The sequence below is a fragment of the Perognathus longimembris genome, chromosome 28 (assembly GCF_023159225.1).
Source record: "Perognathus longimembris pacificus isolate PPM17 chromosome 28, ASM2315922v1, whole genome shotgun sequence".
NCBI lineage: Eukaryota > Metazoa > Chordata > Mammalia > Rodentia > Heteromyidae > Perognathus > Perognathus longimembris.
In genome coordinates, this window is record NC_063188.1 from 104,876,553 (window position 1) to 104,883,852 (window position 7,300).

At 42.2% G+C, this 7,300-nt stretch overlaps 1 protein-coding gene across 5 annotated transcripts in view; it reads right to left on the bottom strand.

The window, feature by feature from the left end:
• LOC125344173 overlaps positions 1 to 4,421 on the bottom strand; it is a 34,828-nt gene extending 30,407 nt beyond the window's left edge. For all 5 annotated transcript variants that reach the window (XR_007209425.1, XR_007209426.1, XM_048336791.1 and 2 more), the window contains exons 1-2: positions 4,304 to 4,421; positions 1,670 to 1,854 (exon numbers count right to left, since the gene is read on the bottom strand). The gene's annotated coding sequence lies outside the window, so the exon portion shown is untranslated. The remainder of the gene's footprint in view (positions 1 to 1,669; positions 1,855 to 4,303) is intronic.
• Positions 4,422 to 7,300: the final 2,879 nt, after the last annotated feature.

Below are 7,300 nucleotides of genomic sequence, written 5' to 3' on the forward strand. Positions count from 1 at the left end.
ACAGGCTTACGCTTTTATTGCTATTTACTTATAAGTCTCAAAGTTAGAGCTGTCAAGAATTATAGTCTATAACTGTGATAACAAAAGCAATCAGAGCTGATAGCCAAAATAGCAAAAATATAAGCACAAAACATAGGACTATCATGAAATCCTATTTTCCAAATATGCCATAACTGCCTATTTCCCTTCACTCTTCTGCTGCTTTGTTTCATCTTAAAAGCAGCCAAATTTATGGTACAGGCAAACTGGATCAAATGGGAAACTCCCTAAGAAGCTTGAGATCCTGATTTCAAATCCCAGAACTGCCAAACAAAAAAGTAAGATTTGAACATCTGATGGAGGCACTGATCCAATGAAGATTAAAAAGATGATGATGATGTCTTGCCAAAATTAGTGGCTAACACTGAGTCCCAGATATGTGGTAGGCACTAGGATTCTGCTGTTTACCTTTTCTTTTTATCTTATCTTTTTTTTCAGCAATTGTGGGTGGTAGTTGGTCATTAGTATTTACTGGGTCTTCCATTGGGCTGCTAGAAACAGTGAGTATTTTCTTTACAACTGAGCAGGTAGGGCATAAAATACTCAGTGAGGCAGCAAGATCATTATGTCCTACTGGGTGAAACAAGTGAAGACAGTGCAATATGCCAAAATCCAAATAAATGGTGACTGTACCTTGCATTCCCTACCAACTCAGAAACAAGAACATATCATACAAAGTAGGAAATGAATCAAGTAAAGCCCTACCCCCTCAGGCTACTACTATTTTCCTTTTGGTTTTAATTGTAAAGATATGTGCCTAACCATCTCTACCTGACAATTCTCCTTTTTTTTGCCAGTCCTGGGCCTTGAACTCAGGGCCTGAGCACTGTCCCTGGCTTCATTTTTGCTCAAGGCTAGCACTCTGCCACTTGAGCCACAGTGCCACTTCTAGCCATTTTCTGTATATAACACATATACTGGGGAATTGAACCCAGGGCTTCATGTATATGAGGCAAGCACTCTTGCCACTAGGCCATATTCCTAGCCCCTGTAAATACTTTTGAATGTGATCATTTGGGTGAGTAGAGATCAGAATGCCATTCAGTATGTACAATGCTCAGGACAGACCCCACAGCACAGAGCAATCCACCCCCTTATATTGATGTCACAATCGAGGATCCCTACAACGTCATGACATGGCCACCTTGCATTTCCAGGGGAGAATTAAGCGGTTTGAGAAATATCATATGCCTCCTCACTTGATCTTCCATGTTTACAGCAGAGCACACACCTGCATGCCCATCAGTCAGTTAACTCTGGGATTTGGACCTCAGGACAGAATACACCAAACTGCTTACAGATATTAATAAACAAAAGAGTAAACATTCGCAGGAATATTCTGAAGTCTGTGAGTCAGCCTTAATAAAATGACACAGCTACCAGGAAATGACACAGCTACCAGGTTATAAGACATCTTCTGCATAGTTTCAGTACGACGTCATTTTGACAGGATAAAAGTGGTCAAAAAAAGGACTCCCTAGATTTAATGAATCGTTAGAGAAAGTTATGTTCACGGTTGTTCAGCATATAATCCTACACTGGAATGCCAATGATGGTATATCCTCTTAACACGGATACCTGTTACAAACTCAGTGAGACCTTTTGCTCTCTAGGGAAATGGAGTACTCACAGGCGTGGTTCTGGGTTCTGTAAGTGCAGGAAGAGACTTCAGGGCCTCACTTGCATGGACCTCAGTACCTGGAACCTTCTCCACAGCAATGTGCATGGAGATGTTTGAAGAATCCCTCTCACTTGATTCATCACCAACATCTTTACCTTGAGATCTCCATCAGCTGCCAAATAACTTGCAGGGCTCTAAAAACATGGAGAAAGTCAGAGGATGAAAAAAACTGTCAACAACAGATTGAAAACTCACATGGAAACTTATTAGTAGGACAACATTCAGATTAGTAGTTTATACCCTGATATGGTGCTTGTTCTGTAAAAATCTTTCCTAATAAGAAGGAATCATAAAGTTCTTCTCAATCTCAAAGAGACTAATGAATACGAACCTAATCTAAGTTCAAAGGTGGAAATTCTGTAGAATGCATTGTTTCTTTTCTTTTGTTTGTGTGCCAGTATGGTACTGGGGCTTGAACTCAGGACCTGAGTGCTATCCCTTAGCTTTTTTATTCAAGGTTGGTACTCCACATTTCTACCTCAGACCTTTTGCTGGTTAACTGGCAATCTGCCAGGGCTGGCTTTGAATCAAGATCCTCAGACCTCAACCTGAACAGAACAGACAAATAAAGCATTAGAGATATTACTGGCTGTACATCTTGAGTTCATTGGACATTTAAGTCTCAACTCATGAGGTCCAGTAAGCAACCAACAATGATCAAGCATAAAACAAATGCTTTGTAAACTCCAATACACTATGGTGACAAACAAGAACAGTGCATGAACCACAGGTGCCCAGAGAGTTACGTATTTTCATTCCAACATTTACTGTCAGTTTCTTTGCTCTTGGCAGTTTTGGGCACTATGATGCAAAGATGAAGATTTGAAATCTAGTCAAGGTATGCCATTTCTTCTCTTAGGAGTCTCCTGAAATGCACACAGTATAAGGGAAGGAGAAAGCAAACCAGCTCATAGCAAGGTATTCAAGCTTTTTTAGATTCTACCTTCTACTCTCAAAAGGAATATGGTCATGGTCAGGGAATCAGGTGAGGAGCAAAGGACACAAACAGCAGCTGAGGGCACTAGCTCATTTACTTACAGACTTAAACTTTATTTACAATACCTTTCCAAGAGTTCACGATATTAAATAAAAAGTCTCCAGCAATGTTAAGCAAGGAAGTAAATGAGAATTTCATCTGCCCTTTTTGTTGTTTAATTTTATTGTCAAGGTACAGAGGGGTTACAGTTACATATGTAAGGTAGTGAGTACATTTCCTGTCAAACTTGTTATCTCCTCCCTCATTTTTCTCCCTCCTTCCTTCCTCAGTTCCCCTCCCCAAGTTGTACAGTTAGTTTACAACACATTATTTTGTAAGTATCACTGTTACATTGGTTCCTTTGTCTCATCATTTTGATGTTCCCCTTCCCTCCCCTTTCTTAAGCATATCCTTGCTCTGAACTGGCTCTAGTCTGTACTGCTATCCTTGATGTTGCTCCTCTCTAAGCTAAAGAGAGAAAAGCTCCACCTAGGTGCAAAGATGGGAACCATCTTAGTGTGCTATACCCAAGCACAGCAGATGACTTGGTGAAGGAGACATTCTGCTACTTTGTACTATACTCCAAGAGGCAGGGATCTTTAGCCATTAGTCACACAAAGGAGAGTAGTAGGAACTTTGGGAATTCCATGGAGGTTCCTGGGGCATATGTAACTCCATGCCTGCATTCCTTAGGGTTGCATTTCTCACCAGATTTCTGGCAGTTTTGTACATTTTAGCAAGACTTTTAAATAGCACAGTGGAGAAAAACAGTAAAGGAAGCAGGAGAAACAAAAAGCAATGTGGTTTTCAGTGGCGAAAACAAAACAAATTCTATCCAATAAGGTGCAGACATTTTTGTTAACTTTGCTCCCAAATGAGATGATATTACAACGATATTAACACTAACGACAAGCACCAGTTTCTTACGCCTGTAATCCTAGCTACTCAGGAGACTGAGATTTGAGGACCACGGTTCAAAGCTAGCCCAAGCAGAAAAGGCTGGGGAGACTCTTATCTTCAGTTAGTCACAAAAGAAATGTCACAAGTGGAGGTGTGATTCAAATAGTAGCAGCTAGCCTTGAGCAAAAAAGACAATTGAGAACACAAACTCTTGAGCTTAAGCCCCAGTACTGGCACATAAACAGAGCCTCCTGTAGCTCAGGACAGTAGCTTTTAACGTCAAACGCTTCCAGAGAATCTTAGCCACTAACTGTACTTTAGAGGCTCCTCTCCTCCAGCTCTGGAGTAGAATACACACCCACACAAGGAAAAGCCTGAAGAGTGAAGGCTCAGGTTTGTGCAAAAGACACAACTACACAATTATGCTGTTGGTCTCCTAGCCCAGAAGTGGCTGAGTCTGTTCATACTCCTGGCACAGTCAAGGAACAACAATACAGACCCTAGGGAATTCCAGCCGCGAAGTCTAGAAGTGCAATTTCCTTACCTTCAAGGTCGCCGGGACAACTGTTCTACCTTTAAATGGACAGAACCTTAAGAGAGTGGGGACCTTTTATGGAGGACTAAGTCAGAGTGGGAAAAGAATAATTTGCCGTGGCCGCCACCTCCCCATCCATATCCTTCCGAAAAGCTTCCAGGCTTCAGGGTACCTGTGAAGTCCACGGGATATTGCCGGTCCGCGGTGGCAGGCCACGCTGCACTGATGTTCACCCTGCAAATCGTCCCGCGCTCCCACAACCCATGGTAATAGCGCGCGGCCATTTTGGCCACGCCCCCTCGCACTCGCACCGCCCCCTCGCGCCAAGAACGCCATTCGCTAATCCGCCCCAAGAGGCCGGAAGTCCCGCCCTAGCCAGGTTCTCGGCGAACTTGCCAGGCTCCTCACCTCATCTCATCGCGAGATTCTCGCGGCGGTTACGCGCCAGCGTACTAAATTGCTTACGTTCCAGCTGTCGGCTTGCTCCATCTTTCTCTCACGCGAGAGCAGGAAAGCTATCCCCTCGAGCACCAGCTGGGCCCTCAAATTCAGGTCAGCTCCGTGCCCCGCCTACTTCGTGCTTTTCCTTCCTGTGTACGTCACCGGCCCTTAGTGGAGTCACGCCGTACCTCGAGTCGTCTTCGTCTGTCGCCACGCCTCTGCATTGCGGCAGGCTAATCTCTGTGCAGTGTTTAGTTCATTTCTCTATAATCTGCGGGACACACACACACACCTTCCTCTTTTGTCTCCCCCTCCCAGTTATGCACTCTAGAAAATGCACTCTAGAAACTTCGTCGGGGATCACAAGTCGATCTCTTCTGCCACGCCCCTTATACATAAATCCTACTTATTCTAATCAAGTTGTTGGGAGACGCCCAGGCCACGCCCCTTCCTCTGGGCCGTACCTCTTGTGCATACTGGGGCGGGGGGTCCTTTCCTGCTCTCTGGTTACACCAGACCTCTCTGGTTCTCACCACAACACTTCCGACCTGCATTATGCACCCCTCCCGGCCATGCGGTTTAGTGGTCCTGACAGGATACAAACCAGGATTATGGGAATTGCATTGCTCAAGCTCACCCCGCGCATGCGCATTTACCTGCATTAGATTTGGGCCGCGTCTTGGGTTGCCAAGTCACCCACTTTCTGTTATACCGTACTGTGACCACGCCTCTCCCTCCCTAGGTTTCCTCCCAGTAGGAGCCCAAGTTTCTTTAGAAAACATTCCTTGGTCCCACAACTGGATGTTAGCGTTTATAGAGTAAAATGAATCAGTGGAGCCCTGATCCTCCTTAAATTTATTTCATTTCTCCCAGCTCAAGGCACCACCACTCGATGAGAAGAAATTGAGTAGGAAACCAAACTTGTGGGTCAGTGGTGGAACTGTATTCTTTCCAGTTGGGGCTCCTGTCCTCCTAGGGGACCACAGGTAGGAGGGTTATCGTTCAGGGATGGCCAGGACAAAAAAAAAAGTGAGACTGTGCCTTAAAAATAAAGGAAAAACAAAAGGTATTAGTGTGGTTCAGGTGGTAGAACAACTCTGTCCAGCAAGCCTAAGGCTCTGAGTTCCTACCTCAGTATTGCCAAACAAACAAAAACATACTGTTATGCAAGTAAAAGTATGGAACCTAAAAATTACATGGCCTGGTTACCACCTTTGTAGAGATTAGCAAAGGAAGTACCTATAGACAGGGCTGTTTGTAATTATATAACTTCTTCCAGCAAAATAGATAACTAAGGATGGTTAATACTACTTCACAGAGCATGGCTGTAAATTTTTTAGCCCAGAAAAAAAATTATGACTTGCTAAAACCATGAGAAAACTCTTAGAACTGTTTGGAGACAAAATAACAGGAAATTTAGTTATAGATATAATTGGCTTTTGTGATTCATGAATTGGGTCAATTTCTATTTTACAAAAAAAAGCACAAAAGATCATACTGGGCAATAGTAAAGCAATAAATTTTAAAAGATGGGAATAAGACAATAGAAAAAAAAAAGTACTGATTGGTTTAAGTTCCATAGGTTTCTCTTTTGTGAGGGTAAAACCAAAAGGGACTTTCTTAGTATGTATGCTGAATGGAGTAGACTAGAATTTCTTTTTTCCTAGGAATAGCTGATCTGTTTCAGATTTCTCTGCTTCCTTAATCTTTTCGTTTGATAGTGTAGCATTTAGCACAAGGGACTCCGTTTGGGTTTGGAATGGCTTGTTGGGCTTAGTGCAGGAGCTGAATCCAGGACAGTAGCCCACCATAATTTTTGTTTACTCCAGCAACATGGAAACAGATGAAAACATAGAAACATCAGTAAAGTGTTACTTTTATTACATGAAACCTGTTATAAAGCATTGTTCTTTTTGCCCAAGATGAGACATGCAGATACTTAATATATCCCATTTAAGAATCTGTTGTTTAAATTCCCACCTTAGGAATATAAAGTTGGCAGAATTACATTCACCTAGTTTGTCTGAATTAATTTTTATTTCTAAGTAGTAGTGATTAACTTTCTCAGAGGAACAAAAATGTTAACCTGTGAATAATAGAACAAAGTTCATAGTGATTATGGCTATTGATTAACCTCCAAAATTTGATGAGCTTTTTGAATATTTTGGATATAATTTTCTCATTTTAAAAAGGGAATGAGGGGCTGGGAATATAGCCCAGTGGCAGAGTGCTTGCCTCCTATACATGAAGCCCTGGGTTTGATTACTCAGCACCACATAAACAGAAAAAAAAATACCCGGAAGTGGCAGTGTGGCTTAAGAGGTAGAGTGCTAGCCTTGAGCAAAAAGAAGCCAGGGACAGTGCTCAGGCCCTGAGTCCAAGCCCCAGGACGGGAAAAATAAAATAAGTAAAAAGGGAATGAGGTGAGGGAGTGTGGAGAAAAAAGCAAGACTCCCAAGCCCAGGGTTCCTTGTTTATCAAGGATACAAGAAATTATTTTTCTGTGACTAGGAATGAAAAAATAAAATTGCAGTGTCCTTTATGGTACTCTACTTCATTTCCAATGCTTCAAGCTTATTAGAATTTCAGTTTATGATTCTAATTAGTTCTATTAGTTTTCTTAAACTATTCATGGAAGTGAAAAATGAACAAAATAAAGTCTCTGGCATCTAGAAACTTACAGTGTTTTGTAGCACACAATAATAAAATCATGGTGGTTATAGACTGA